This window comes from Gadus chalcogrammus, chromosome 4 (genome assembly GCF_026213295.1).
Source record: "Gadus chalcogrammus isolate NIFS_2021 chromosome 4, NIFS_Gcha_1.0, whole genome shotgun sequence".
Taxonomy (NCBI): Eukaryota; Metazoa; Chordata; class Actinopteri; order Gadiformes; family Gadidae; genus Gadus; species Gadus chalcogrammus.
Genome location: NC_079415.1, coordinates 16,423,909 through 16,431,593, shown reverse-complemented (window position 1 = coordinate 16,431,593; position 7,685 = coordinate 16,423,909). Strand labels below are relative to the sequence as shown.

Here is a 7,685-nt window from a genome sequence, read left to right as displayed (position 1 = left end):
TATCTATCCATCTATCTATCTATCTAGACAATCAAATTATCTAACAATCCATGTATTTATCTATCTATCTATATACTTATAGATATGCAATAGCCTAAGTATTATATCTATATGGACCCAAACCATCATCGGTCCAGGTAGCGGAATGGGACCACGCCCTCTCGGGATGTGCTTCTAATTGGCATCAAGAGAGAAAATAAACTCAGTGAACTTCGACGGAAAGAGTGGACGACTTTACCATGAATTGCAGGCGGATTATTCAATGTAGAAGCCAAGACCAGCACTGTCTTTAAAAAGCTAAAGAAAATGGCTTTGGTTTATCATTGGACAGATGTCTTGCAGGAATATGGTCGAGGTGATGTCATGCATTCATTGAAGTGATTTAAGCCATCTAGTCTGGAACTCAATGCACACTCGCAGGGCGCATCCCTTTTCCATTCGAATAGATCGAAGATGGGGAGACTTAACCATCACTGGAGATAAAAGTCAAATGGAACATTATTAAAGATATAATAAGTCGTCACTGCAAACGAGTAAGGCTGTTTGGCAATGCTTAACCAATGGGAATTGAGATGCGCTATTTACGAAACTATTCGAGGTATTTGGCCAACTCACTGTGGAGGAGGATGGGCAATCAGCAAAATACAACTTTTCAGTCAGTTTGATAAACTTTCAAAAGTTAACCACATCTCCGCCCGACACGCTCCGGGTTTTGCGTCTAGTCTTGAGGACCGTGCGAGGGCGTCTTACCTGAGCTGGCCGGCGACGTGACGAACAGGAGAATGGCCGCTAGAGTGATCTGAGCGTCCCTTATCCGCCGTTTTACTTTCCATCTTATTCGGGAATCCATGACCGCCAGTGACGTTCACGGCAAGTGGATTCAACTTTTTCGACTGACACACAACTGATACTTTGTTCAGCGCTTACGATCAGGAGAGAACTAGAAGCCAAAAGTCCCAAGAGAAAGAGAGAAGGAGGGGATAATCGTTATTTCTCAAGAAGCCATAAGTTTTTCTGATGCGGGTCCTTCTGACGGGACCGGTGACCCTCTCTCTGCACTGTTCCCCTCTCTGCCGCTCCTCCGAGCTATCCTGCAATGCAGAGCTCCTGCACACAAGTGTAACTCTTTCAATCGTCAGCCCCCTAGAAGTGGAAAAAAAGGAATTTCTCTGGGCCTGGCCGCCCCCTCTCTCCTCCGGCTGTCACTCACTCCGCGGACAGGGGGGATGAGCAAATCATAGGGGTGGGTCTAATTGAGCCTGCGCTGTTATTGGCCGTGGGAGGGATGAAGAGTTTGGGAAAAGGTTTGCAGCGCCTGTTAGGAGCGCTGATCCGGTATCCATAGCTTTAAACACTCCAGGGCGGGAAAATAAAACGCTCAGTGAACCAAATGAGCAGAATGTACAACAGTTCTAGTCATATGTTGCCTTGAGTCTAACACTTAATTTATCAATAAAAAGCATTTTATTAAACATATACAAGATTGAACATATCCTTATAACAGAGCCTTGATGAAAATTGTAAAAAAAAAAGTACTAAATAATGAATTGATTGATGATGGATTTAGTACCTTCAGGAACTCTTGGACGACGCTGAAGTTGGCATCCGATTCGCAGCATCCGATTCGGCTTGAAAACCACTTAGAATCTTCAAATCGGTCCTGATTGAAAACCACTACACCTAGACTCTTCAAATCTGGACTACATTATCACAGTGAGGCTATACATTATGTAAAACATAGTTTCAGATTTGTGAAACCTTTACCCTATTTGTGAAAATGCAAAATAGGGTGATAATTTAGTCCAGATTTGAAGAGTCTAGGTGTAGTGGTTTTTATCAGGATCAGTTCTAATGCGGTCTGGACCCCTAAAAAGCATTAAAATGTGCCTTTATTGCATTTTCACAAATAGGGTAAAGGTTTCACAAATCTGAAACTATGTTTTAAATAATGTATAGCCTCACTGTGATAATTTAGTCTAGATTTGAAGAGTCTAGGTGTAGTGGTTTTCAATCAGGACCCGTTCTAATGCAGTCTGGACCCCTAAAAAGCATTACAATTAGCCTGTATTGCATTTTCACAAATAGAAAAAAGGTTTCACAAATCTGTAACTATGTTTATTATAATGTATAGCCTCACTGTGATAATTTAGTCCAGATTGAAGAGTCTAGTTGTAGTGGTTTTCAATCAGGAACGATTTAAAGTGGACCAGCTGCTGAATCGGATGCTGCGAATCGGATGCCAACTTCAGCGTCGTAACTCACGGTGACTTGGGATGTGTGTGTGTGTGTGTGTGTGTGTGTTGTGTGTGTGTGTGTGTGTGTGTGTGTGTGTGTGTGTGTGTGTGTGTGTGTGTGGTGTGTGTGTGTGTGTGTGTGTGTGTGTGTGTTTGTGTGTGTGTGTGTGTGTGTTGTGTGTTTGTGTGTTGTTGTGTGCGTGTGTTTGTGTGTGTTATCTTTGTTCTATAACTTTGGACGTTGGATAACTGGCAGTCCTATCTACAAATACGCTGAAAAAGCGATAGCGGATATTAAATATGGCAACGTAACAATGAAACATTGTTTTTTTTATTAAAACAGGTAAAAGGAACCAACTCTCAGAGGGGAGGATGAACCTGTTTCCTCCTCCTGGCGTGGCTCGGACACGGGCTGGAGTTTGTTATAATGCCCCCCCCCCCCCCCCCTCTTCTGTGTTTCGCTCATTCGGTTGCCAGAGTTTACCCTGGCAAAAAACAACACCCTTTTCTTGTGGTTCAGGTTGTGAGAAGGGAAGAGTCCAGTGTTATGTCTAGGAGGGAGAGGAATAATATGGCAAAGGTGAAAAGGATATATGCACGGGAGGGGTTGACTGGTGTCTGTCATCATCGAAGGAAAAACCGTCATGTTCTAACGCCTTAGAAATGTTTCACCTGTCATGTACCACGCCTCTAGGTCCTAGGTCCTAGCCCCTAACTCCTTGCTCCTAGCGCCTGCATCCTTTCGATGAGTTCATCTGCTATAAAATGACAGATAGAACTGGCAAAGCTTATTGTTTCTCCTGTGCCAAAGTAATTGATGCCAAGCATGGATCCATCAGAGAGCATTACGTGAACGACAGCAGACGTCCCTGCATGTGTAGCCTTGTATATGGACAGCCTACCATGCCGGCTTCCAAAAGCCCAAGGGTTACGCAACAGATTAGCTAGCTACCTTAACTGACCATGTTCAGGATACAGTGGCTTCCTTTATATTGATGCATCGACAGAATTCTCAAACCACCAAATAGCAGCTAGCTTGATGAAGTGTGTATGCCATGTGGCATGTTGTTGTGAGGGATCATGAAGTTTGGGAGTTAACTGACCTTCTCTGGTCGGCGTTAATATCGGCCAGGCCTTGCCTGCTCCAGCTTGTGCGATTGAATTCATTTCGAACATCTGCGAACGCATCTTCATCTTCAAATTATTAGCAACAGCGAACTTATCTACGATTTTAGTACCCCATGTCATATGGTGAGGCTTACTCAGCACATGTGTGCAAATTTGTTCGTGTTTAAAGACATTAAATATCTATCGATTATATTATGTGCCAGGCACACTGCCTGCAGCTACTACATGCATTGGGAAGAATCTGAAAATGACACATCTGAACATTTGAATTATTTCCTCTGAGTTTTGGTGCATAGTTTAGTCCAATTACAGTTTTATAAGATATGTATGATTGTAAAGATATCTTTGCTCCTCATTTGGAATCAAAAACCGGCAATCTAATTAAAAAACTACTTCTGTAAATTAATTTTATTTTCTAAATTTGAATCATGGAAAGAGATGTAGATAGTTGAACGAGTGAAAAACATCATCAAATTTTTGAAATGAGGGTTGAATGAGGGTGAACATATATTTTTGTAGATGAGGATTGTTGTTCTCCAAAAATGTGAAGAGGAAAGTAGAAAAGACCAAAACATGTCACCACTAGCATCAATCTGCAGTGCACAAAAAAGTTGCAGATGATTATTGATTTACAGTTATCCTCCCTTCGTCTAGTCAGTTCCAAAAAACAGTTCTCCCGTGTCGTCCTTAGGGCCAGCTGCAGGGTCTACTCTAGGCGCCAAGCCAGGCTGACTGCGCTGTATCTATGGGACCTCTGACAGGGGGTTATCTGTTATCAGCATTAATGACCCGGGCCACTCCAGGGCCTCTCAAGACCTGGGGAACTGCTGAAAAGTTCATGGCCAACGTCCCCCCCTCCCCCCCCCCCCGGTCATCATGTCTCTGAAGGACTTCCTCTCTGGAGGAGAGAGACTGAAGCCTGTGGTCCATCAAAAACGTCCCACTGTGTGGGATAAACAACCTTTTGGGTCTCCCAAGGATATTTTTAGAAAACGCGACAATCTATTTTTGTAATTTATTGTTGTGCTTGTTATTTTGTATAATTTATAATAAAAAAAGTTTTTGTTTTGATTATATCTCCACTTCCTTGACACTTGACACCTAAAACATGAGCACACTTGATGAGCTGTCCATTAGCAATATGCTAGCTGACTTTTGTCAAAATGTCTACTTTAAACTTGTTTTGCCCAATATTGACCTGAATAAAGTTATTATGAAAAATAAATGGTGTCATTAAAGATCAGGTAGGGTTTAGGACACTGCCGACATTGGTGTGTGAACCCAGAATCTTTCGACTTGGACTGAAATACATTGAACAATGGGCCATTTTGTTTAATTTCATGGATTTCCTCCAAAGCCTTTATGAACTATGCTTCCTCCTCAGGCCTTTGAGTCCTGCCCCGCCCCAGAGTCTCTGCCGTGATTGGCTGTAATCACATATGATTGGTACATAACCAGGTAGTGTTTACAGGTCTGTAACCTGGTGCTTACCAACCACAGTTAAGAGTTACTCTTCTTGTCAATTCTGAGCCTTGCCTTAATGATGTAGGTGGCTATACTTGTACACCCGTTTCCAAGTTCCATTTAGTCTCTCACATTATACTGCATCAAAAGATCTTGCCGATTTTAGGCCTCGAGAAACACTGTAACATGGCATTTACTTCGCAGCTGAATTCAGAATGATCACAGACATGAAATATCTTATGCCGCTTTTCCACTGCATGGTACCAGCTCGACACGACTCGACTCGACTCGACTCAGCTCGCCTTTTTTGCGTTTCCACCGCGAAAACATGGTATCTGGTACCTGAAGTGGCTGCTTTTTCTAGTACCCCCCCGCCCTCCGCCTCGCTCTAGGTTCCAAGCGGCTGAGCCGATGCTAAAAGGTGACGTCGGCAGACGGCCGGCCACTGATTGGCCAGAGAGTGTGACGAAGTCACGAGAGCGACATGGCAACCATGCTGGTAACAGCCATAGCAGCGCCGCAGCCAACATATTCCACTTCTTCAACATGCCAGCTAATAATACGAACACGAATACCATCGCATCGATGTTCTCCATTGTTGTTATGTGGGTTCTGTCCATGTTTGGGTTACGTAGGTGTTGTTTGCGTCGCGTACAAAAATACGTCACGGCCCTTTCGCGCAGCCGACCCCGCCCACGTCCCGGAGGTACTATTTGCGGTGGAAAAGGACCCGCGCTGCTACCGTGTCGAGTCGTGTCGAGTCGTGTCGTGTCGAGTCGAGCTACATGTGCGGTGGAAAAGCGGCATAAGAGAGTGCTTTAATAAGCCTGTAAAATGATTTAATTTTGACCATATGAACTGATTGGATGACCCACCTGCCTGTCCACTCATTGCTCATGACCAGGGTCTTCCACAAAGGCAGACCTAATGCTAAAGCTAGCGATCTAGTCATGTGTTTTGGGGGAGTGGCTTTGGGGGGAGAAATGGGAGGGGTTGTATTTTGTTTGTTGGATACTGACTGGTTTCTCCAAATAGCCTACCCTAGCCTCAAGCAGAAAGTGTATAAAAAAACTGTGATTGATTAAGTTTTGACCTGAGTTCTGAGATGTTCAGAGATTATCATAGAAGAAACATAGACTCTGAAGTATGATACTATATTTTCGATTTTGATATGTCTCTAAGATTTATTTTTAACCCTTTTTATGCTGGACTGTATACAGCTTCTAAAGCACACTCGTGCTTTTAATATGTTGTTAACTTTTGTTGGGTTACTGTCCTTCTCCTGCTATGGGTGGTCTATGCGTTCACCCGAACAAAGTTGATTGTTTCATGAATCCATGCTGGGATTAATCTATAACAATAATAAAACAAAGAAGGCCTGGCAACACATGATAATCACTCTGTCTCATCCACGTGATCACTCTCCACGTGGAAAACACCCGTGGCATGTTTAACTGGGCTTGGATCTGTTTTACGAGAACATTTTTGTTTTTGTGTTTGGTTTAACTTTACTGTTCTTTACTTGACCGGGGGCTTAGTGTTAAGGCTGCTGTCAAACTTTACTTTGTGGGCTGGTAAAGCCTTCTGGAACTGTGTGAAGGCTACACCACTACATTTGTCTATTGCTTGCCTTTAATATCCTTTAGTGTCTTTTGATCAACTGAACATAAGCAATCCATTGGTCTTCCCCTTTAGGTTGCTCAGCAGCACATATAGGAGGGGTTAACATGAAGTTGCATGCATACCAAGCCGCCATCTTGGTGCTTCTCACCCTAATTAAACACATTTTAGGTCAAGAATTACCAAGATAGTTGGATTTAATTCATTCAATGGAGGTTCAGATAACATGATTGAAACCACTACATTCTTGTATAGTGTACACATTAATAAATCAATAATTTTCCCTACAGCCTGCACTCTTGGATCACAGTAGAGAATGTATTGGCTGTTTTCAAGCGAACAGTATATCGCGTCAATAGCTTTCCCAATTAAACTGCCACTCCTTTACATTACTTTGGATCGAATGCTCCTTGTCACACCACATCAGAATAGTGGGCCGGCTAGGGGGTTTGTTCAACTAACAAAACAACAACACAACACGTATTGGGTTCAATTTTCAATGCGCACAGCCAACGTGTAGGCATCCTTGTGCTAAGATAAGCTCTGAACTCTACCTGCTCCTTCAAGGAGAGCTGAAATGCTCAGCTGTTTTCTAATATAAGATAACTCATATCCGTGTCATGAAAGCAACGTAAACTTCGCTGAAAAACTGCCCAAAGGTGGGGACCATTGACGTCATCGGTTGAGGCTTTGCATGCTCGAAACAGGATCAGTGAAATCATGGTCGACCTTCTCGACACGGATCTAATTCCCTCTAAGATGCGTTTGATAAATGCAGTACAGCCTTTCAAAATGAGTTAATACAGTATTTCTTCATATTGAACTTAATTCACACTTCTTGTGCCTAACAAAAAGGCAGATATTGGCGTGCTCAGATAATCTGTGAATCAGTTCAGACCTCGTGAGGACGGTGTTTAGAGGGAAAATTAGACATTTATTTGGTATTTTACATTTTTTGCGGAAGAGGTTCTGCCGATGGACACCTTTTGACTGACCCCATGGTTAGACTCATAAACTCCACTGGTACCTCCGACCACCTCATTTGCATGTTATTTTTATTGAAAGAGCACGGATACTGTTGTACTCTACACCATTTTGTTTAAACTCTTCACAAAGGCCCCCTTCTCCTCGACTATTCACAATACCTAAATTCTTAGGTTGTCAAAATTAATTTCTTCGAACCCACAGTCCTGTCGGCTCCCTATGAGCACTGCCTATGTGTTTCCAACAGTTCTACAG

General features: G+C 42.9%; 1 long non-coding RNA gene and 1 pseudogene across 1 annotated transcript; both read right to left on the bottom strand.

Annotated features, from left to right (window-relative positions):
• LOC130380615 (ankyrin repeat domain-containing protein 34A-like) overlaps positions 1 to 833 on the bottom strand; it is a 1,463-nt pseudogene extending 630 nt beyond the window's left edge.
• Positions 834 to 2,719: 1,886 nt separating this feature from the next.
• Positions 2,720 to 5,786, bottom strand: LOC130381837 (uncharacterized). Its single transcript, XR_008895483.1, has 3 exons — positions 5,702 to 5,786; positions 3,338 to 3,410; positions 2,720 to 2,785 (listed from the first exon to the last, which is right to left on the bottom strand). It is a non-coding gene; the product is annotated as an uncharacterized LOC130381837 (long non-coding RNA).
• Between the last annotated feature and the right edge of the window lie 1,899 nt (positions 5,787 to 7,685).